Genomic DNA, 23,596 nt, shown 5'->3' with positions numbered 1-23,596 from the left:
AAGTAGGTCCTTATTCAAATTTGTTCATCAAATGTCCAAAAGATCATCACATCCAACAGAAATCTTCTTTAATTGAAATTATGTACAGTTCCAAAGTACCGCCTTAAACTCCAAAAGCGCAGCCAACATGTGTTTTGTCATGCAATTCTTAGTGCATCATGACTTCATCAGGGTAGCAACACAAAATAAATAACATGAGAACATTGAACCTCTATTTGTTCATCTGTATATAAATATATCTTAACATTCGGACCTGGGTCCAAAATCAAGTTCATAAAGGAATGAAGTATAAAGTCTGAGTCCCAAATCACCCTTAGTGATATCATGGAAAGTTTAAAGGAAACAAGTAAGAACATTCTTTAATCAATTGATCACCCTGGTGCACATAGAACACAAGAGGTAAATAAAGATACTGAGATAAAAATTACCATCACTCATATTTGCTCCTTTGACACTTAGTGCACCAACTCTCTGTAAAAAGAAGACCGATCTTCCATAAGCCACTGTCTTCACCACAACCATCTGACATCCTAAATCTATATTTCAAGATTATCCCTAAACGTCACTATAAGAATAATACATTCCTCTTCTTCAATTAATAAAGTAGGCTCCTGGTGCTTCTCATTCACCAAATTAATCTAGATCACCTAGTAAAAGGAACTAGAGTATGACGCCCCATTCACGCGTTCACATTAGAATTCTCCTTTTACAAAGTTTCACTTGCAGTTACTACTTTGTCCATTACGAGAGATTTTGGTCCAATTGACAACAGTTATTGTATGTCATTCGTTACTTAATACCTTACCTAAAGATATCCCATAATACTTCCTGCAACGTTAATAAATCCTCGTAATGCTCCCTTGGTATGTCGATAACTATAAGTTATAACAGCGTTCCTATAAAACAAAGGGACATTAACCCCCATTGTAAGTAAAGCACCTTAGAATTCTCTGTATGTCCAAATTATCCATTATGCCACTTATCTCACCTCAATTTGGTATTCTTCAAGTATCACATTCCGTTATGTTCTCCGGTACTCACGAGTACGTGATCTGTGAGAGAATACGGCAAATACCTTCTAATTAAATCTGATTCTATTCATAACACCAATAGTAATAATTATCTCATACCAAAGCAACCTAAACTAAAAATCACCAACTACCAATGTATCAGTCCCCACGGCAGTATCTGTTTAAACTTGCGTACAACTCGGGCGCCATTTATATGGATAGTCCCGGTGGGAGCCATGTTTGAGAATGTTCGTAAATACTTTAAATATAAGAATCTCTACTATTGTCCTAAATCCACTATCTCTAATTATTTATTACCGCCCCTATGCTACCAGTAACTATTATCGAGTTCCTACACTAGTTTATTATATTTCCTGATCCTACATTGTGTACGGACGAACTAAGTCTTTCTTCCATTGCTATTTAGTACACAGCCATATCTCGTAAAACGTGAACAAACCATCACTATAATATCTATCTCAATTAGTGGTATCTCATACCACTAGTTATTCACGCCTCATTATATTTGAGCTAAGTAATTGAAACTCAAATAAGAATCACAAAATGTTGTCATTTCTTATAACAAAAACGACACAGACCGTGACTACCAGTCGGTATCGTACTCGCAACCCCTAGTATAAAGGGCAAAGACATAACCAACGCTGCACACGGTCATATCTCCTCAAACAAGGCTACAATCGTTCTTTCTAACTAAGTTCATGAGTCACCTTCCGGTACCCATTTATGATATGCATGCAGTCATCACGCGTAGAAAAGAGCAATCAGTTAATGTAGTGCCATCCAGATTCCCACCTAATCTTTAACTACTTGTATTAGCTCATCTTTCCCATGGACACACGTATTACCTTTTGCATTACAGACCAAAAAAAAGGGGTTTTCATATTTATTTCGACGTAAACAACAAACTGTTAATTAATATCGAACCTGCAACCTCTTATATAAGAGGTAAAGTCATAGCCACTGCTCCAAATAGCCATATCTCAACAATTACAGCTTCACATATTCCTTTTTTTTTTTTTAATCTTTTTTATTGTTGACAGGCTGGCAAGGAAAAAGTACATTGAAATGTAATTACATAAGTTTTACAATTATAAACCATATAAAACATTTAATAAAACAAGTAGGCCTTGAAGTATTAAAAAAAAAAGAGAAAAATAAGAATAAAGAGGATAGGACACATGAAAAATAGAAAAATTATGACAGTTTCTTTTAGCAGTCATACAGATTATTTTATCCAGAGTCAATTCATGATGATTATACAGCTAGATCCAGAAAAAAAATTAGAGTATAACATTATCGCTCTATAAAAGTTCCCCAATTTTTTTCATACTTTTTCAGTGAGCGTATACCTCTGATATTTGCTAAAGCTAATTCCATAGAGTGTATCTCGGTCACCAATGCCCACCAATCCCAGACCTTGGGTGTTTCTGGACTGGTCCATGCTCTAGCCAGAGTTAACTTAGCGCAAGACATAAGTATCGTGGCCAGGGCAGCCTGTGGAAAGGAAACAGAATAGGTATCTAATAGAACCGAAGTAGCCGTTAGCGTAGGTAGCTGAATCTGTTTCATTTTTAGAGCGTTTTCAATTTCGCACCAGAATGTCCTAAGATTGGGGCACGAGAATAGCATGTGTACCAAGTCAGCTGCTTCGGTAGAGCATTTGGGGCATTTTGTGTGATCACTTTAGATGTTATTAGATGACCATTTAGAAATTCTTTCCGGGGTGTAATACAGCATACAGGTGGTTCTGAATTGTTGGAGTCTTAAACTGGATGATCGTACATGTTTATTGATGTTTGTCAGGGAACTCTCTATCTGTTTAGAGGTTATGTTTGAGCCCAGTATTCTACTCCATTTATCAGCCAGTGTGATACAATCATTTGATTTATAATCAGTAAGAGCTCTGTATGCTTCGCTTATTACAGATTTATTTTTTAGTGAGTATAAACAAGTCCATATATCACATTCAATAACCTCCAAAATTTGTTTTTTATTGATCAGATAATCATGTATCTGCAGGTATTTGTACCTCATGTTTTCTGGCAGATCATATAGTAATTTCAAAGCATTAAATTCTAGAAATCCTTGTGTGCCATATAGGTCCCCTAAAATGACAATTCCTGATCTAAGCCAACCACGTGTTGTGTTATCATTAAAGATACTTGGTAGACCCGGATTTCCCCATAATGGGAGTTTTGGATGGAAAAAGTTAGTATTGCAGAATAGAAGTATATTACCCCAAATCTTTGTTATATCTCTTGCAGTCTTAAATTTTACCCTTTTGTAATAATTAGGATCATTAGTTCTAAACAAAAACATATTCGAATCAGATTTAAGCATAAAAGAATGGAAGAACAAAGTCTTTCCTTCATTAAGTAAGGAGCGAAGACGAATGAAAAAAGCAGACCAAAAATATAATTTAAAATCAGGAAAGTTAAGCCCTCCTCCATTCGTGTTATTTTTCATATATTTCAATGATCTTCTTGCTTTTTTATACCCCCAAATAAAGCTACTCAATACGCCATCAAGTTTCTTAAAAAATTGGTTATTTAGCGCGAGTGGTATAGATCTAAATAGATAAACATATTTGGGCAGTACCTTCATCTTGATCAGATTAATTCTAGCAATTAAGTTCAAAGGTAGTCTATGCCATTTTTTTAATAGTAGGCTGGTAGATTTAGTTAATTTGTTATAGTTTATATTATTAATTTCCTGTAATCTGGCCGTTATTTTAACCCCCAAATATGTAGCAATGTGGCAAATCTCGGGCACGTTCACAGTTGGGGTATAATTGGCTATTATTTGTGTTTTTTGTAGATTTAGTTTGTAGCCCGCCACACTCCCATATTTCTCGGCCTCTAGTACTAGTCCCTTTAGTGCCTCGACTATGTCTTCTGTATAAACCGCAATGTTGTCGGCATATGCAGTTATTTTTAATTCTTGTAGTCCTGATCTGAATGGTGTGATCTGGGTTTGTGATTGAAGGGCAAACAAAAAAGGTTCCAATGAGAGGGCAAATAAAAGGGGTGATAAAGGGCAACCCTGGCGAGTTCCTCGTTGAATCAAAAAGTCTGAGGATGCCAACCCCCCATAACTGGTGTATGCTGTTGGATTATCATACAATGCTTGTATGCATCTCAAAAATTGTCCCCCGAACCCAATTTTGGTCAATGCGCACCAGAGAAAGTCCCACCCCACTCGGTCAAAAGCTTTTTCAGCGTCTAGTAGAATCATGCCGAGTGGGGTGGATTCAGTCTCCGCAACGTCAAATGCTGTAATGGCCATATTAACGTGTATGGTGGTATCTCTCCCAGTTATGAAACCATGTTGTTGTGGGTTGATGATCTGAGGCATGATAGGAGCAAGTCTTAGTGCTAAAATGTTGGCAAATACGTTTGCGTCTGTGTTTATTAACGAGATAGGGCGGTATGACCCTCGCTCTTCCTTTGGTTTGCCTTTTTTCAGGAAGAATATTATTTTTGCCCTATTCCAAGATTTAGGTGTCTTTCCTTCTAAGCCGACAGACTGAATAACTTTCAATAATAGTTGTTCAAGTTCGTTTAGACATAGTGTGTATATTTCTAAGGGTATAGTGTCTTCCCCTGCCGCTTTTCCTACAGGTAAAGAGGCAATAGCTTGATGTAATTCAGCCATAGTTATATCATCAGAGAGTGAATCCATCTCTGAACTATGTGTATCTACAATGCGGTCTTCAATATATTTTTGTATGTCATCTAGATTAGCCACGGTTTCTGGGGTATATAAAGTTCTGTAAAAGTCGGCGAATTGTTCTAAAATATCTTGTGGTTGGGTATAGATTTTATTACCTGCGCCCCGTATTTTTGTAATTGTGGAATTTGCCCTGTCCTCAACCGCTTTATAAGCTAGTATTTTCCCAATTTTGTCCCCCCCCCCTCATATTGTGGTATTTTGTATTTGTGTAAGTTGTTTGTGCTTTTAAGTATGAATTTAGTCTTAGTTTCATTTTTAAGTGAACAAAGTTTGAGACCAATTTCTGTGCTCGTTGGTAGGTTAGACCGAAGTGCTGACGATAGTAGTTCTTCTTGAATAGTTATTTTTGACAGCAATAAATCGTTATTTTTTTTAAGTTCTAGATTTAGTCTGATCACATAGGTCTGAGTAAATCCCCTGATACTTGCCTTGCAGGCGTCCCATACTATAGCGGGTGAAGCTGAGTTTATATTTATATCTATAAATTCGATAAGATGTAGCTTAAGTTGGGTCAGATAATGCATATCTGAAATTAAATGTCTGGGAAAAGAAAAAGACCGAGGAGCAGCCCTAATATTTTTAGTTTTAAAAATCAGTATTATAGCATTATGATCAGAGGAAATTCTAGGACATAAAACCATAGAGCAATTTTTCAGTAGATTATCACTAATTAGTGCCATGTCTAATCTTGAGCATAGTTTGTGGGGTGCAGAAAAGTAAGTATACCCTGGTTTATTTGCGTGTAGATATCGCCAGGCGTCTTTGATATTATGTATACGGCATAAATCAAGAATAGATGTCCTAGTTTTGTGCATCCTTTGGTGGGTACTAGCTCTAGTGATGTCTATTCTGTAATCCATAATACAGTTAAAATCCCCCATAATAATAAGTTCTCCCTCCCAATCCAGGAGTTTAATATTTAGTTGGTCGAAAAGAGTGGGGTCATCAGTGTTGCAGCCATAAACCACACATAGAACATACTTAATGTTCTCAAAACTAATCTGTGCTATTGCCCATCTACCATCATTGCCACAAAAAGTTTGTATTGTTTCAGCCCTAAATCATCTGTCTTTAAGAATAGCAACTCCTCTTATAGATTGCCCAAAAGTAGAACAGACAATAGTGTCGTATCCCAATTGGTTAAGTAGTTTCTTATCCTTCCCCGCAATATGTGTTTCAGATAAGAGAGCAACATGGGGGTTATGCATTTTCAATTCTTCTTTTATCAAACATCTTTTGTTCTTGTTATTTAGCCCTGCTACATTCCAAGCTAAGCATTTTATTTCATACATCTAAAAAGTAAAAAGAGAGAAGAATAGAAAAAGACAAAAAAAAGTATAAGCCTTAAATTTTAAACTTGTCTCATATTGTCCTAGATATTGTCCGTAGCCGCTTATCCTTATGCATTGCCTACTACTATTGTCATTATTGATCAAAAAAATTCTAAGATCATTTTGTGAATTTACCCCCTCAGCCTGTGAACGTTTTTTTTTTATTTTTCCCTCCCCCCCCTCCCCTTCACCCCCCCTTGGTGCGGAGAAACCCCCCCTTCCAACCCCCTCCCCCCTAGCTCTTACCCCAGCCGGGGAAGAGCCGTCCCTCTGCAACTGCTGCCGCTGAAGGGGCAGCTTACGAAACAGGATGCCTTAAGAGACCCCCACCCTCCCCTCGCTTACTTTTTAAGCAATTTATAAGTGTGCCCATAAAGGTAAACAAAACATTTGCTGGTACATCGTGCTACATGTGACATAGAACTGGAGCAAAGTTAAATGTACCCCCAACATAAGTAATGTTGCTGGAGTATGAAAAGTTCTGATGAGGATTAATCCTCCAGTAAGACCAATATGTGAGTTATGTTAAGTTTTAGTCTTGCTCTTGTTCTTGCCTACACCAATATCAGATAAGTATGATTCTGCTTCTTTTACATCTGTAAAAAACTGAGTACGTCCATCTTTTATAACCTTGAGTCGTGCTGGTTCTTGGAGAAACGCTTGACCTCCATTAGTTTTGATTGGGTCTATTAATTTGCGTAACATCCATCGTCTATCCATTGTCTCTTTACAAAGATCAGAGCGAACGAACATTGAAATCTCACCAATAGTTACAGGGGTGTTAGGGCGAGCTCTCTGCCATATGGCCTGTCGCAGTAAAAAATTTCCCAAAAAGATTAGAAAGGGACGTGGAAATTAATTCTCCCTGTTTCTTTGTATCAATGGAAGACGGTGAGCACTTTGAATTTGTGAGTCCCAATCCCAGTCAGCTAGTTCAGGGAAAGCTTTCTGAAACAGACACACTAAGTAGGCCCTCGAATCGGATCCTTCTGTCCCTCCGGAATGCCAAAAAGTCTTAGGTTTGATCGTCTCTGACGATTCTCCAAGTCTTCAATCTTTTGTTGGAGAGACACAAGTTGGGTGTCATGTTTATCGGCTACAAATAATGTTTTTGAGTTCGTTTCCTCCAACGTAACCACCCGTTGCTGTAGTTCCTCAATGTCTTGTGAGACCCCCCCAAATTTAGTTGTCAGTTCTTGTAAGGATGATTGTACTTTGCTATTGTCCTCCCTTAATTGCAGGTAATGTTCCTGTGCTTCAGCCCGTTGGTTGCCCAATAGTTGCAAGATTGCATCTAATGAAGAGGAAGAATCATCTGACTCTTGTCTTTGATTTAATCTCTCTTTGGGAACATTTGGTTGTTTATTTGTCTCCATGCTGGTATAGGAAAGTGAGGGTTCAGAAGGAGGGCCTCCGAGGTGGGGAGTGATGGTAATCGCTGCAATTGTTGTGGCAGTAGAGAGTAGGTGTGCTTGTAGCTTATCAGCTTCTGTTATAGGTAGCTCTACTATAGTCGATGGTACGTGATCTGATAGTCTATCAATGAATGTGTTAGGTGATAGATTAGGTGAGATAGTTAGGGGGCATCTTTCTAGACTGTCAGAGCTAGTAGTATTGCCTAGGACTTCTTTATTGGAAATTGCTTCCGTGGGGCTAGCCCCTGATAGTCTTTGTGTCATATTTTTAACTAAGCCTTTTGCTTCAATCCATCGTCTTAGCAGACTTTTGTCCTGTAAGGCCTTTGTCAGTATTTGGTTATTGTTTGCAGCAGATCTATTTAATAAAGTACCAGCTTTGCCACATTTCTTTGTCCTGGATTTGTTCTTCTGTTTGCGCCCTCTTTTAGCTCGTGTTTTTGTTGAGTGGCCTATGCATTCAGTCTCTCCCCCCTTCTCCCCCTTCTCCCCCAGTTCATCCGGTTCATCTTCTGTTTCAGCTTCAAAATCTTCAAAGGAGCCTTGTTCTATCAGATCTGTGTGTTCCATCACTAATCCATCAACTTCAGCTTCAGTCTCAGCTGTGAAATTAGTGGTTTCTATTTCGGTAGGGGGGGATAAGCCCATATTGTCAGCACACAAATACTGTATATCTGCGATCAAGCCAGGACAAGGTCTGTCTGATGCTACAACCTCTTCACAGGCGGCTAATTCCCTAGTTGTTAGTTGCTCAGGGCTGCTAATAGACCCTTCCGGGGTCGTAAGCACCGTGCAGGTCGTTGAAATATTGCCTTCCTTTCCCCCAACTTTAGTTGCAGCACTTAATTTTCCCATGGCTGCCCCCCCTCTTGCTGCCATTAATTTAATCTTGGCTGTTGTCTTAACACCACACTGGCCAGTTTTTTTAGAATTCGGAGGTCTCTGTACCTGTTTTTCGGCGTCTCCATTCACATCTCCATTCTCTTGTTGCTGGCCTCGCTGACCTTCCATCGTGTCAAAGGCAGTTGCAATCTCTACAGACTCCATAGTCACTGTAGAATCACCAGAGAAAGCAGGGTTTGTTTTTTCCTTCTCCTTTTTTCCCCCTCCCTCCTTATTGATAGCAGGGGCAGGGGCACTCTCCTGCAAGATGCGTGCCGGGATAGCCAATGTCGAGATCGGTAAAAGCAAGAGGCGCAACTGTAGCCGCCGTGAATGTCAATGCCGGCGTCTCTGCAGTGTTTCGTGATGCTTGTGCTTGTGCAATCGCAGGAGGGATAGGAGGAGGGAGGGGGGCCGCAGCCGCCGCGGTTCCCGCTGGTTGCTTGCTATTTCGGGTGGTTCTCGGGGGTTTTTTCGGAGACATCCTTCTCGATTTCCCCGACCACCAGGCGTGTGTAATTCGAAGGGTTAGGCCAGACCAGCCGAGCCCTGAATCTCTGAGCAGACCGTGAATCGTCCGCCGGAGAAGTTCAGCTGTGGCAGAAAACAGGAGCATCGGCAGCTTCGGTATCATGTCGATATCACGTCTCATAGGTAATAAACTGTTCGATTGACGTTTTGCAAATTCTTCTTTTTCCAAAGAATAGTGCCCGCTCTTCCTTCACATGTCATTATTAAACAACACAATAGCCAAAACTGGAGTCACAATTATTCAATGGACCAATTTGAAGGATGGTTGCTTTGATTAAAGCAAAAAACAACCTGTTTGTCTTATTAAACCATGCAAATTTATTTAATTTTTGCAAACGTTCTTTTTTTCTTTTTTCAGCACATTATTCGTCGTGCATGGAAAATACAAAATACACAATGAAATAAGTTGTATATACAATATATACAAACATATGAATACACCATTTCATACACACTTGGCCATACATTCATACACAGACCATTCAAAACAGATAACAGTACAAGAAACACTGTGTCCAGGCATCGGAAAATAAATCAGTGAAAAATATTTCTTTTCATATTTTTGCAATGTCGTTGTAATTGTCACGAGGTCACTCGTGAACCCAAATTGATGCAATAACTGTTCCAACGTGATAATAGTAACCAGATGCGGGACTAAAAAACTGGTTGACGCGTTTCAAACCCCTTGAAATTGGTGGGGTTCTCCTCAGGACCGAGTTGGTTCTGAAATAATAAAAATAGCTGGCTTGAGCAAGGTTGTTTAGAGCAAAAAACAAGTGAATTTAACAAGGGATCAACTACCAGGGATTCTAACTAAAGGACTCAACTATGTCCCATCAAGACCTACGGATTTCACTAGAATGAAACTTGAGACATTGGATTTCTGCCGTAAAATACGTCTAAAAACATTTTTTCAAGATGCCATTGAAAATACACATGAAGAAACTACAGGCCTCAAGAGAAAGTCTACGTTCTGTCCAAAAGGACCTAAAATCCCAAAGGAAGTCTCAACTTTTGAAACCACTGTGTTATCAGGGATTTCATCAATTGGAAAAAAAGAAGTCATTCGTCAAGTTCAACCTTTCCAAAGCTGAAAAAGATGCACTAATAGCAGTGAAGAATGATACTACCATCGTAGTCAAACAGGCCGATAAAGGCGGAGCGGTGGTTATATGGGACATCAATAAATACAAACTAGAAGTACACCGTCAGCTTAATGATCAGAACTGCTATAGACGTATTGGGAAGAATCCTACATCTGAATTACAGAATCAATTATTTGACATCATCCAAAGAGGTTTCGAGGAAGGGATTATAGGACCTAAGGAGCTCGCATTCCTACAAAACAAAAATCCGAGGACGCCTGTATTCTATGTGCTTCCGAAATTACACAAGGACGAGAAAAATCCTCCAGGACGACCCATCATTTCAGGATGCGAATCTCTGTTTGAACCTGTTGCAAAATATATCGATCATTTTTTGAAACCCTTCATTCAGACTATCCCTGCTCATCTCCAAGACACCACTGCTTTCCTTAATCGCATTTCCACCATCAAATTTGACCAAAGCAGCCAACTCCTAGTGACACTCGATGTGGTGTCCCTATACACCCAGATCCCTCAAGAACAAGCACTGGAAACTTTGACAGTGTTCCTGGACAAAAGAGAAAGACCAGTAAGAGTCCCCACTAAGTTCATCCTTGACCTTGCACGGTTTGCACTACAGAAGAACTTTTTTACGTTTGATGCAGAATTTTTTTATCAAATCAAAGGGGTGGCGATGGGTTGCCCCTTTGCCCCAGAGCTAGCCATAATGTTCATGGGGTTATTTGAGGAGAAATTCATATACCAAACTAATCCTTTTGGCGAAAGCATTTCGCATTATATGCGATATATTGACGATATATTCATGGTCTGGACTGGCGGACATGAAGACCTTGGTCAATTCGTAAGCTGGCTGAATTCGAGAACGAGTGACATCCAGTTCTCTGTCTCAGCATCAAATGAATCCATCAATTATTTGGATGTGAAAGTGGCACCTTCTGAGGGAGGCTTAAGCACAACACTATTTCGGAAACCCTCCGACAGGAATAAAGCGTTGCATTTTAACAGCAACCACCCTCGCAGCTTAAAACAAAATCTGCCTTATGGGCAGTTTTTGAGAATCCATCGAAATTGTTCGAGCAAAGAAGAATACTTTGTTCATGCTGAATTTTTAAAAAATCGACTCATTCAGAGAGGATACCCGAAAAAACTACTAAAAAATTCCCTCAAACGAGCTTGGTGGACCCCCCGAGAGACGTTGTTAGAAAAAAGAATGAAACCAGATGTCAAAAGGATGGTCTGTGTCACCACTTTCTGTCCGGCTGCAAACTTACACAGAAAGCTCATTATGTCCAACTGGCATTTACTAAAGAACCTGCATGAGGATTTCTCAGCCCCACCACTTTTTGCGTACAAAAAGGACAAAAGTGTGGCCAATTACGTGATTAGGGCAGCATTACCAATTACGTAGGCTCCTACATTACATAGCCTCTTTGGATTACCCCCACCAAAAGGACACCACAAGTGCGGGACATGTACTTGTTGCATTGAGACCATTGAAGATACAGTTTTTACATTCGATAACATTCATTGGAAACACGAGACCTTCACGAATTGTAAATCTAAAAACGTCGTATATGCAATCATTTGCCCATGCCCTTCAGTCTACATTGGTAAAACAACACAGGAAATCAGAAACAGGATAACGCAACACAAATCGCGCATCCGCAAAGGTGTGGAGAATGCCCCACTAGTCAACCATTGGACTAAGTGTAAGCATGACATTACGGACTTGCGTTGGACAGTTTTGTCCAAAATTGAAAATGACCCCAGGGGCGGTGACGTTGATGCCAAATTGTCACAACGTGAAGCAATGCTTATAATGAAGTTCAATACCGCCACGCGGGGACTTAATGAAATATCTGAAATTTATAAGCCTAATGCTTAAGCCAGACAGCCTGAATGGCTCTTTCCAGCCCCCACTTTCCAATCCGTCATTACACCGTCTCCAAACTACAAGTCCCAGAATTCTCGGTCCCCTTTTTTCACTAACCAGGAAGTACTGAGGCAACACTTCCACTTGAGGACTCCAGCCGTGTGAACCATGCACACCAGCTAAGGAGAAGGACCACCGCCTTGCTCCCTCTTCGGTATGTTTTCCCGTTAAACTAAGAATCGACTTGCACGCGGGGATACTGCCAGACAACTAACAAGCGTTTTCGCCCCGTTTTGTAGAAAAGGAGCGGTCGCCCAAGAAACTATCAGAGCAGCGAGATCGAAGCTGCCCGCCAGCAGGTAAGTCTACACGTTTCCCTATCCCACACGGTATGAATGATTTGGAAAGGTATGACACAATATTGAATGTTGTCGCGTGTATTGTGTTTCCTCACACAGCTGCTGTAACCACACCTATTGGGAAATACATTTCTTTTTGGAAACCCTCAAGTTGTCGGTTTGACTATTGGATTGAGGTAGGGAGCTTCAGTTGGACCCTGGTAGTTGATCCCTTGTTAAATTCACTTGTTTTTTGCTGTAAACAACCTTGCTCAAGCCAGCTATTTTTATTATTTCAGAACCAACTCGGTCCTGAGGAGAACCCCACCAATTTCAAGGGGTTTGAAACGCGTCGACCAGTTTTTTAGTCCCGCATCTGGTTACTATTATCACGTTGGAACAGTTATTGCATCAATTTGGGTTCACGAGTGACCTCGTGACAATTACAACGACATTGCAAAAATATGAAAAGAAATATTTTTCACTGATTTATTTTCCGATGCCTGGACACAGTGTTTCTTGTACTGTTATCTGTTTTGAATGGTCTGTGTATGAATGTATGGCCAAGTGTGTATGAAATGGTGTATTCATATGTTTGTATATATTGTATATAAAACTTATTTCATTGTGTATTTTGTATTTTCCATGCACGACGAATAATGTGCTGAAAAAAGAAAAAAAGAACGTTTGCAAAAATTAAATAAATTTGCATGGTTTAATAAGACAAACAGGTTGTTTTTTGCTTTAATCAAAGCAACCATCCTTCAAATTGGTCCATTGAATAATTGTGACTCCAGTTTTGGCTCTTGTGTTGTTTAATAGTATTAGTTGGACTCAGCCTTTTCTGAGTAATGAGTCAAGGCCCTTTTTTGATTCTTCCTTCACATGTCAGCACATTAGTTCAATAAGGTTGTCGAGCCATTAGGACTACACCGTGTAGCTCCGCAAGGGTAGGGAGAGGAGCCTCCGGGCGAGCTGTTTGGTGCAGATCCTCACTCTGCCATCTTGGATCTCGCCTCCGTACGATAAAAGTAGCTTCACATATTCCTAAATAGGAATACTATCTACAAGTACACTACTTAGACTGGTACTCACACACTGTTAACAAACATTAATTAAATGAAAGAACCATCACCTTATTAAATGAGATCATCTAGACATTAGGATTAGAATAGGGGGGAAAAGAGAAGTAATCCGAACACCTAGATCGTAATCATTAACATGGGTACAATAATTAAACATAAATACATAAAATTTGAAATGTCTTGTGTGCCAGCAGACAGTACACTACTTTGGATTAATATTGGCATTAACCTCCCCAACATAAGCTAATCTAGTTCATTTCTACAAAGCAAAACCATTTCTTGTACAGACATTTTGATAGTGTCATTCTTGTTATGGGCCATATTATCACATACTACCATCTTCCAGATTATCGTGGTCACAGTTTAAGATCCCTTATGCGACATATCAATATATTCCACAAATATTAACATTCACTATTTACAGTATGCATTTACAATCTCATTGACATAAGAAATATTGCAATTCAGTATCATAATTCAACCCCCGTTCAACTGCTTTTAATTTCAAAATCCACATAGCCTCCTTTCGTCTCAGTTTGAGAGTCCTATTACCACCTCTCTTGTCCAATTTAACATGTTCAATTCCATGGTAGCTAAATTTATGGTTATCACTATCCTTGCAATTTTGCACCAAATGTGCTGCGAATGGGTACCTTGTGTGCCCATTCTTCAATGCTCCTACATACATTTTAGTACAGGTACAAACAATGATATATATATATATACAACAAAAGTCGTATTGCAATTAATAAATGAGTCAATTGTGTACATCCCTGTGTCATTGTAATTAAAAGTCTTGATTTTCTTCATTGCCCACCTGAACTACATCTACCACAGCAATAAAAGTCTTTGAGTTCATTACCAAGCCAGTTATCATTTGGCATTTTTCTGGGGTAACTAGGACTCACAATATTAGACAATGTAACTCCTTATTGATGCACTCCTTCAATCACACAGACATTACCCCTGCACTCATGCAATTACACAGGCACTACCCATACACTTCTTCAATCATTCAGGCAGTATGCATGCACTCCTCCAATTACCCAGGCACTACCCATGCAGTTTTGAAGTCACCCAGGCATTACCCATGTACTTCTTCACTCACTCAGGTATTACCCATGCACTCATTCAATGACTGAGGCAGTACCCATGCACTCCTCCAATCACCCAGGCACTAGCCATGCACTTTTTGAATCACTCAGGCAGTACCCATGCACTCCTCCAATCACCCAGACATTACACCTGCACTCATGCAATTACCCAGGCATTACACATGCACTCCTTCAATCACTCAAGCAGTTCCCATGCACTCCTTCAATCACCCAGGCACTACCCATGTACTCCTTCAATCACCCAGGCACTACCCATGCACTTCTTCAATCACTCAGGGATTATGTATGCACTCCTCCAATTACCCAGTCACTACCCATGCAGTTTTTAAGTCACCCAGGCATTACCCATGTACTTCTTCACTCACTCAGGTATTACCCATGCACTCATTCAATGACTGAGGCAGTACCCATGCACTCCTCGAATTACCCAGGCACTAGCCATGCACTTTTTCAATCGCTCAGGCAGTACCCATTAAGTATGGGCGAAAAATCCGTTCCGCTCGCGGATTTTGCGGATTTTCGGTAAATTCGCAATCTGCGAGATTCGCGAATTTCCCGCAAAATCTGCAAATCCGCGAGCAGCGGATTTTATGGCTTGCTCGCACTGTTCGCGTGAGTTCGCGGCTTCCTAGTTCAACTTCGCGCCCCGCAAATAAGCGCTAAATTGCAGAAATACGATCTTAGCAAAACTGAAACTACTTACCAGGTTCAAAAGTTCAAGCTCATCATTAGTAGCCATTTCCTGTAGTGCTTCCTGAGGGGCCCCTCCAGAGTTCAGTTGCCTACTTGCAACTATTATGTGACCCTGCTCTGACCCTCAGAATAGTTACACATATGCCACAAAGGTCCTGAATTACAGCTAAGGGAGACAAGCAGGAGCCAGGCTGGAAGTTCAAATCCAGTGACACATTAATCAGCCCCTAATTCATTATTGTCAGTTGGGGCAGGGCAGGTGTTGTAACTAATTTTGCAACAATGAAAGCACTTAGCAAGTGCAAAAGATCACTAATCAGGAAGCACTAAGGAAGCAGGTGCCAGCTAAAAAAATATTCTGTGACACATTAATCAGCCCCAAATTAATTCAGGTCACTTGAGGCAGGGAAGGTGTGCTTTGCTTTGCCACAATAATGTACACTGGACAACCAGAGGGTGCTGTGATGAAACAGAGGGTGGCATGGGTGAGCCAGAGGGTGGCATGTGGTGACAGAGGGTGGCAGTGATGAAGAAGAGTGTCCCAAACAGGCTGGACACGTAGAAACAACAAGTTCGCAAAACTTGCGACCCGACAGGTAAGTTCGCGTTTGCGAAATTGTACACAAACCCTCGCGACCTGGCAGAAACCCGCGCAAACACAAAAAAAAAAATCTGCAAATTCGCGAGAATTCGCGGATTTTGCGGATTGCGAGTTCGCAAATCCGCAAAATTTGCGAACGCGAGATTCGCAAAATTCGCCCATGCTTAGTACCCATGCACTCCTCCAATCACCCAGACATTACACCTGCACTCATGCAATTACCCAGGCATTACACACGCACTCCTTCAATCACTCAAGCAGTTCCCATGCGCTCCTTCAATCACCCAGGCACTACCCATGTACTCCTTCAATCACCCAGGCACTACCCATGCACTTATGCAATCACCCAGGCATTAACTATCCACTCCTTTAACTCAGTTAGACAGTACCCATGCTCTGCTTCAATTACACAGACATTACCTGTACACTCATGCAATCACCCAGACACTACCCTACTTCTTGTGGAGAAGTGTGGCTCACTGGTTAGAAGCGGCAGACCCTAAAGACCAGGCCTGGGACCAGGGTTCAAGTTCCGACGCAGCAGGGTCTTGGGCTCAATGTCCGCAGACTCGATAATTCTCGCCTCGGCGCCTACTCTAATCATGGGTCCCACGCTGCAACTCTGGGCAATAGCTTGCTTAATCTCCACAACGGCCCCAACAACACTGGGAAGCCTGGCTTCACCTTGGGGGTGCCCAGGAGGGGCATCTCACAGGGAGAGCCAGGAAGGGTTCCACAGCATTATACAGCGCTGAGACGCCCCGAGAGGGGGCAGCTGTGCTCTTTACAAGTAGACTACATTTACATTTTACCCATGCACTTCTTCAATCACTCAGGCAATACCCATATTCTCCTCCAATCCCCCAGGCACTACCTATGCACCGATGTAATCACTCAGGCATTACCCATGCACTGCTCCAATCACCTAGATATTACCCCTCAACTCATGCAATCACCTAGTCATTATCCATGCACTCCTTGAATCACTCAGGCAGTGCCCATGGACACCTCCATTCACCCGGACATTATTATTGCACTCATGGAATCACCCAGCCATTACACAAGCACTTCTTTAATCAGTCAAGCTATACCCATGCACTCCTTAAATGACTCAGACATTATACCTGCACTCAGGCAATTACCCAGGCACTACCCATGCACTTTTTCAATCACCCAGGCACTACCCATGCACTCATGCAATTACCCATGCTCTCCTTCAATCACTCAGGCAGTACTCGTGCTCTTATGCAATCACCCAGGCACTAACAATGAACTTTTTCTATCACTCAGGCAGTACCCGTGCACTCCTCTAGTCACCCAGGCACTACCCATGCACGTATGCAATTACCAAGACACTACCCATGCACTCAACCAATTGCATATGTACTACCTATACACTTCTCCATATATTCGACTTACCACAATTCACACAACACTTACAAATGTATCTATTTTTAACCAAATAGGCGGTTCTGAAAAGAACCATTTTTCCCTTCTATTTTGTTTTATATATTTTTTCTTTTTTCAATTTTGTTGGTGTTTTTTTTAAACAGAACCAACAGTGAACATGTTAAAAAATGTATGCAATTATGAACTCTTTGCATAGAAAACAAAATAAATAAAAAATACAGGTGGTTCCTAATAGCAAACAGAATGGCACCAAGTGATTGCTCAACAAAACATAAGATCTTTTTACATTTTGCACAGCGCTGCTCTTCTCTAGTCAACTCTGAGATGATGTTTGGTGTGCCAGGTGAGGAAGAAGCAGATAACGTGCTCGGTCCAGCAGCGTTGTCCTCAATTGTCTGCTTTTCTTGTTCCCGTCAAAACTGTTCTCTAGCAAGACGTCGGGGGTGTGTTGTCTGCAGATGTTTTAACATCAATTATGTCCCACACGAATAATTTTGTTTGGAACCATGTGAGCGAGCATTGTGACAAATGGTGCAGATTACTTTTCGGGCATTTCCCTTTTTTTCCCCAGTTGGTATGGAGCAAAATGCTCACATAATACTTTCATACCATTTCTTGATGGGTTCCTCCAGGTCTTCTTCCTCTTCAGGTGGAAGCTGCTGAGGTGCATTACCAGCTGTCATTTTCAGATCAGTAAAAAAAAACACCAAACAAAGGCAAACAAGAGGAGCAGAAGATAACAGGTGTGTCTACTGAGATGCTATTGAAGGAATGATAAATATAGGTGGGGTCCTTCAAGTTCTAGAATCAAAAGGTTCTTAACTAATTAAATTGTTTCTTTTGAAGTCACATGGGATTCGCGCACCCGATGCGCAACTAGCGCGCACCCGAAATGATTCCCGAAAAATATATTTAACAATATTATATATTTATTACAATTACAAATATATAATATTTATAATTAGATTAAATAATCTCTTGCTATAACTTACATATTAAAGTTTTATGCATATACTTTTAAAACATAAAAATTTGCAATGGATTCGCGCACAACCCCCGGAAATATGTACGTGATGTTACGCGTAGCCGAGATTCACGCACGCTTCGCATACCAAATGCACATCCTATACAACTTAACCAATATGGCGGCAAAATTCTTGGATTTGCACTCCCACCGAGACTGGTACACGATGGGTACGCGAATCAACTTTAAAAAATAATAAACACATTTATATTTATATTTTAGTAAAAAGAAAACATTACATTATTTTTATAAAAATTCAAAAACTAAGAAAAAGCATGTTTTGCACATTATATTTAGACATTTGCGTTTAAAAAACCTGTCAAATTCCCTCAAAAAAAATAGGTTTCAGGGACGCTATAGTTAGAAGTTAGCATTTAAAAAACCATAGAAATTCACTGAAAAAAACCCACAGGTTTTCAGGGACATTATAGTTAGAAATTAGCATTTAAAGAAACATAGCAATTCACTGAAAAAAAACCACATTTCACAAGTACAAAACTAGAGAAATTCAGCCATTATAGTTAGCTGAGCTAACTATAACTTGTACCCCCGCAATGCACTGCTGATTACATCACATATTATATCATTTATGACATGGTCAGTAACATCACTGATGACATCATCCACATGATAATCTGATGCACCTCCTCACACCTTAATATATCCTTTGATACACCCACTCTAAAATACATTTTTGAAACCATAGACACACCAATACCAGTTCATAATTTACCCACTCACTGATTCCTAGGTCTATACACACATTCACTCATTCACCCATACAGTCACTCATATATGCAGTTACTCATCAATACAGCACTATCATATGCATTCATACACCTATAAAGACACGCATACACTGCCACTCTTCCATTGAGTTACTCACACACCTAGTCAGTCAAGCAAAGAGTCAATCATACTCCCATGAACTCACCTATAAATTTATACACACCAGCTCACTTATTCATACAGATACTAACACATGCTCTCTTATACAATCACTGATACAAGCACACACTCATCCATACAGCCACTCTCACAATCACTCACACTGACATATAATCATTTATATACTCCCCACTCACATATACTGCTTTTCACATATGTAGTTACTCACACATGTACCACTAAGACATCCATTCACTTACCAACACACCCATACACACACTCACCCACTCATGCAGCCCTTCATAGATTCACTCTTGAACCCATACACCCAGTGAATCACCCACTCACACATCTATGCACAGAGTCACATACACCCCACCCACCCACACAGACACTCAGGCACCCATAGATACTCAGACAAACAATTAATAACCCATATAGACACTCATGTAGCTACTCACCAACCCACGCAGCCGCTTACACACCAACTGACAGACTGATACAGACATTCACAGAGTTTAGTCACTAACCCATGTATTCAGTAATAAATATTCAATCACTCACCTATGCAGTCAGTCATGCACCTACTAAATCATCCATTCAGACACTGATAAACCCACTCATTCTTCAATACACCTTGGCATATATATATATTACCCATCACTGATTAAATAAAAGTTGAGCGGTTACAATCCTCTAGACTGCTGGTTGATTTTCTTTGGAAGCGGAGAATTGCTGTGTATATATATATATTCACTTTAAAAAACCATAGGTTTCAGTCCTTATATAGTTAGGAATTAGCATTTTAAAAACCTTGCAAATTCACTTAAAAACCATAGGTTTCAGGTCTTATATAGTTAGGAATTAGCATTTAAAAAACCATTGAAATTGCTCCTATATAGTTAGTTGTACTAACTATATTTCGCGCACCCGCAATCCACTGCTGATGATGTCACATATTACATCATTCATGACATGGCCAGTGACATCACTGATGACATCACTGATGACATCTCAAATGACATCACTAATGACATCACTGATGACATCTCATTTGACATCACTGATCACATCACTGATGATATCATTCATGTGATAATACGATGGACCTCCTCACACTCTAATATAACCTTTGTTACACCCAGTGTTAAATACAGACTACATACATATATATATATATATATATCCAAAGAAAAACTCCAACCACCTCCAGTAACAGCTGGCGAAGAAGGAGACTCAGACCTCTGCAGCGTTTTTTTCAGGCGATAATTTCTTTATTAATCACAACCTGCGACGACGTGTTTCGAGCTGTCAAGCCCTTGATCACATACAGCGTTTAACTGTGCCATTTTTTCTTTTATACATGCTATAAATGTGCACTCCTCTTTTGGCATTCGTTGTAGTCACATAATTATGGGCACTGAAAACAGACTATAATCGTATTTTGTAGTGCTAAGATAATTCGCCCTACAAAATGCATGTTTGCTGATTATATGTTAAAATATCAGCGCATTTTCAACATAAAAGCAAAACACAAAAATTTACTGTATAAATACAAATAAATCTAACAAATACATAGGTATTTCCAGATATTACTGATTCAGTGGATAAATCCATAAGTAAATCGTTGTCTGATGAATTGTGCCTGTTGATAATATATTTACATGACGCGTACTATATATATATATATATATAAATACATCTAACATATTTAAACTTTACAGAAACACACAGTCACTGGATGATGCGGATCAGTCATGTCATCAGTGATGTCATTTGAGATGTCATCAGTGATGTCATCAGTGATGTCGCTGGCCGTGTCATAAACGATGTAATCAGCAGTGCATTGCAGGGGCGCACGTTATAGTTAGCTCAACTAACTATAAAGGCCGAATTTCTCTGGTTTTGAACAAGTGAAATGACCAACTAACTATAACGTCCCTGAAACCTACAGCAACAAAAGCCTGCTTTGGCCACCAACGTGAAGCTCTGTGCCCGGTGTCCAACCCCATAGTGTGCATGGTGAAGGGCATCTTACTCTAAATTACAACTGCAAAAGAATTTCAAAGAAAATAAATCAAAGGTTAAATTGACGTTATAGTTACAGTTAAAATAGTATGTTACTGTACATTTTTATCAACATTGAAATTCAATAAAAAAACAAAGATTGAAGAAACGTTATCATTAGTTAAAATTGTCAGGTAAAAGAAACTATTTTAAGTAAAGAAAAGAACAAAAATTCTAAAAGAATTATATTGCACCCTCTTGCCTTGCACTGCTTAATACCTCACATTTTACATCACTTTACTCACCAATGTGTACTTATGGGTAGGACCTATGATTTCTTGGTTTGCTAATAAGGTTGGCTCTGTTTCATGAATCTTCAAAATACTTTCCCAAAAAAGGCCATCCACCTCAGCTCTTTCCTGTAAAGTATTGGGCTGATCAGTCAAATGGGGATAAGAAATAAGGAGATCCCAAAATAGAATTTCCCCATGCAATTTCCACAGGGATTTATTCACAGCACTACAGGTAAGATGGCTGAACAGAATTGCACAAAATTTGGCAGAAAGCTAGATCTTTACCCAGAAAGCATGTTATTTCGATTTGGTATAAATCTGTTTGGTAATTATTGAGAAATTAAGGTTCAAGAATGGTTAGGTTCATATGAGTCCTGTGGGAGTCTCGCAGGACCACAGATTCAAATATTAGAGTGACATGATTGGCTGAGTGTTTTTTTTTTACCGTCAGCCATCTTGTAAGAAGCTCTCTCCAGTGCTGGAGGACCACATGCACTGATTATTTGGCTGAAAAATAAAAAGAAAGGCTGTGGCCACCATTACAGAATGAAATCAATGAAAGAAATAAAATACAAGGGGGCATGGTAGGGATATGATCAACCCTGTAACTTGCAGGCGAGTCCTAGAGGAACTCTCCCGAGGGCCAATATAAAGGAAAATAACTTTTGGGGGACAGTACTCCGTGGGTCTCTGGCGGGAGCCAAAGTGGCTTCCTTACTCTAGCAGGAGTCCTGTACGATGCAAAAGCTATAAAATAAAAATGAGTGGAGTCTGTGTTCCTTGGAGGAGGCCAAGCCCTACAGCCAGCTTAATGGAATGCATGGCGCAAAGCTGTAGGAGGTGTCAGGGGGCAGCCATCTATAGCATATTTGACGCAGAACTTGCCGGTCGCCAGGCTTTTGTGACTAACTACACACAATGCATGGCTAAAGGAGGTTGGGCACAGGGCCAACTTGCCCTTAGCCCAAACCCACCTATACAGGGCTTTCAGCCTCTTGTTCTGGGTGTTCTCTCAAAATTAATACACATTGCAATTGCTTTCAAATGAGAAAATAGAAAGAATTGTGGGAGGAGATATTTTGTGACTGGAGGAGGCATCGGTCTATGAAAAATGTTCACAATAATTACTTTAAAAATAATAGAAATGCCTCTCGGATCTATTCAAATAAAAGTGATGCCACTCTGGTAGAACAACCCGTTCGCTATGCCACAAATGTAAGCAGTGTTTGCTTTTAACCTGCTACACACTCAGTCATGTTTGTTTGTCTGGTTGTTTAACAAATGACAGGAATGAAGAATGAAGATTTCCAGTATCCTTCACTGAGGGACCACATCCGTGAAGATGTCAGTTTTGAAAAATGATCCACCTCAGACTTGGACCACCTTATTTCTAATTAATTCCAACTCCCCAGGCAAACAGCCTTTTCCAAATACAGAAGAGGTCTTGGGGCGATTGTATTATGATGTGGGCACTGCACAGTCAAACATACAACAATGAACGCTCACATGAATAAAGAAAATGTGGTGAGTGAGGTGAGCAACAACTCTGCTCCGTTGGAAGTGCCCTGCACGTCACAGACGTGAGGTTCAGTGGGGCCAGCATGCAGAGAGATATTAACAGATAAAACGTCAAGGGCGCTAGTATGAGGGGTATTAGAGGAACCACAGTGCCCATTAAATAACCGAACAGCAGGTCAGTAGGAAAAACAGCAATAAAAAAGGCCTTTAAGTTTTGTTTTATTATGGTGCATTTTCTATGAATTAAAAGACAGAGGTCAAATGTCTGCCAAAGTTTTCTGACAAATTGCTGCTTATTCTTTGTGCCTGGAGATTATTATTTTTTGTTTGTGAGGAGAAGCATAGAGCAATCCATTACATCATGAAAAATAAAAAATCCAATAACGATATTTTGCTTAATAATACATAGACTTTATCATTAAAACACAGGGATCGGTTCTGCTTTGATGCTATATTCCTAAGCCTTTATTAATCACAACGTAAAGTGCAATGTCCCGGGAATACCTTTAAAAAACATCCTCTTGCAATAAAAAGACATATAATGCTAGGGCAGTGACATTGATCCACTGTGCCTCTCCCAGACCTAGATAAAGTGCACTGTACCAATATAAATAAATACTAAAAATATATATTTCATATTTTTTGCAGATGCAACCGACCGAGATTCAATAAAGTGCTTTAATTCATCTTCAGCGCCTCTTAACAACCAATGATTTTCCATGA

This window comes from Lissotriton vulgaris, chromosome 7 (assembly GCF_964263255.1).
Source record: "Lissotriton vulgaris chromosome 7, aLisVul1.2, whole genome shotgun sequence".
NCBI lineage: Eukaryota > Metazoa > Chordata > Amphibia > Caudata > Salamandridae > Lissotriton > Lissotriton vulgaris.
Note: the sequence above shows the minus strand (reverse complement) of the source record.